Source organism: Bos indicus x Bos taurus, chromosome 28 (genome assembly GCF_003369695.1).
Source record: "Bos indicus x Bos taurus breed Angus x Brahman F1 hybrid chromosome 28, Bos_hybrid_MaternalHap_v2.0, whole genome shotgun sequence".
Lineage (NCBI taxonomy): Eukaryota > Metazoa > Chordata > Mammalia > Artiodactyla > Bovidae > Bos > Bos indicus x Bos taurus.
The window spans coordinates 35,591,343-35,593,724 of NC_040103.1; the positions used below are offsets into that span (position 1 = coordinate 35,591,343).

The 2,382-nt window shown below is 38.7% G+C and overlaps 1 pseudogene; it reads left to right on the forward strand.

Annotated features, from left to right (window-relative positions):
* Positions 1–903: 903 nt before the first annotated feature.
* On the forward strand, positions 904–1,592 carry LOC113885392 (annotated as a pseudogene).
* Positions 1,593–2,382: the final 790 nt, after the last annotated feature.

Sequence of the window (2,382 nt, forward strand, 5' to 3'; positions counted from 1 at the left end):
AGTCTGAGAGAAGAGAAAGAGAATGAGGGGGATGTGAATTCTCCAAAGACTCAATCCCCGCAGAAGAGTGACTGAGGCTGTGAAGACTTCATCAAAGGATTCCAAAGCTCTGGTGAGAGAATAAACATCCTAGAACAGACATAAAAATTAATTTTAAAACATAATGAGAATGCTGCTGCTAAGTCGCTTCAGTCGTGTCCGACTCTGTGCAACCCCATAGAAGGCAGCCCACCAGGCTCCCCCGTCCCTGGGATTCTCCAGGCAAGAATACTGGAGTAGGTTGCCATTTCCTTCTCCAATGCATGAAAGTGAAAAGTGAAAGTGAAGTTGCTCAGTCGTGTCTGACTCTTAGCGACCCCATGGACTGCAGCCTACCAGGCTCCTCTGTCCATGTGCTTTTCCAGGCAAGAGTACTGGAGTGGGGTGCCATTGCCTTCTCCGTAATGAGAGTAGACTTGGTCATTTTAAAGGGTTTTAGAAAGCTAACATAATTACAATAGTGTATTACTGACACAGGAATAAACAAAACAATGTAAAAAATAACAAAGTCCAAAAGCGGGTCCAAATATACATATATTTATACACATATATCTTATATATGCATAATTAAGATAAACAATAATTCTATTTTTAAATTTTATTTATTTTTCCTTAAACTGCAGGAAAATAATCTTTCAATTAATAATGCTGAGCTAAAAGGTTAAGCATTTAGAAGAAAAACAAAATTAGATTCTTTTAGTTATGTATCAAAATAGAAATCAGAAGAAAATGTTAAGTAATGATTTATGAAGTCTTAGAAGGGACAAGAGCAATCTAAGACCGTCAGAGAGTGCAACGAGATGCAAGAAGGAGTAGTATCCAGGCTAGTTGACTCTGAAGGGTGGCGAGGGAAAAGGATTAACCATGCCGTCTTTAAATATATACAGTACCATGTGTAAAATAGATAGCTAGCAGGAAGCTTCTGAATAACATAGGCAGGCTAGCCTGATGCTCCGTGATGACCTAGAGGGGTGGAATGGGGGGAGGGAGGCTCAACAGGAAGTGGGTATATGTATATATATGGCTGATTCACATTGTTGTACAGCAGAAACTGATACAACATTGTAGAGCAATTATTCTCCAATTTTTTAAAAGAATAAATAAAAATAAAAACAAATTGGAGAAAAAGAAAAGGTGATCCACACCACAAAAGCCACAGTGGCCATTGATCCCTGCAATCAGGCTGTGTTAGTCAATAGGACCATAATCACTTCAGGACAGCTAGGCATGGACTCTGCAGGTAGACAGCTTGTGCCAGGAGAGTGGCAGAAAGAGCTAAACAACCTCTCACAAACATGGGTAAAATTCTGAGAGTAGCAGGCTGTGACTTCACAAATGTGGTAAAAACACCTGTTTTGCTGGCTGACATAAATGACTTCAATACTATCAGTGATATTGACAAACAAGATTTTCAGAGTAGCAGGTTGCTGCTTTGCCAAAAGGAGGCCGGGTTGAGACTGAAGCAGTAGCTGTGCAAGGACCTCTCCTGACAGCATCACTCTAAGTGGGTCCAGTGTCATTTCAGTTCAGTTCAGTCGCTCAGTTGTGTCTGACTCTTTGCGACCCCATGAATTGCAGCATGCCAGGCCTCCCTGTCCATCACCAACTCCCAGAGTTCACTCAAACTCACGTCCATCGAGTCCGTGATACCATCCAGCCATCTCATCCTCTGTCGTCCCCTTCTCCTCCTGCCCCCAATCCCTCCCAGCATCAGGATCTTTTCCAATGAGTCAACTCTTCGCATGAGGTGCCCAAAGTACTGGAGTTTCAGCTTTAGCATCATTCCTTCCAAAGAACACCCAGGACTGATCTCCTTTAGAATGACACTGATCTCCAGTGTCATTTAGTCTGGAATTTAAATAAGATTTTTTAATTAATGTTTTCATTTTTACAATCTTTGTTGGAAAGTGTAAGGTTGACTGAAACATCTGAAATGACTATGGAAATTCCATTTAATAAGGAGAATTGAACATGAATTGAAGATTAATGATGAATCTAGTTACTAATGTTATAAATTATACTTTTAGAACACTTATATTACTGGATGTGGGAAAACAGACATACATTACATAATTCTCAGAAACACAAAAGTAAAGGGAAATAACATGTAGGAAAGATGAGTTACTACTATTCCTGAGAAATAAAGAGCACATCTAATTCAATCAAATCCTATTAATTTAATGATGTGAAATACTGAGTTCTCATGTCAGATATATGATTCTGCTTTTACTTGAGGAAAATTAAAGCTTTTAAGTTTGAATGAAAAACGTAAAGAAAAAAAACTGTACTAAATTTTATATAGATAGTATTTTTCTAATGGAAATAAAATAGCATCCAGATTTA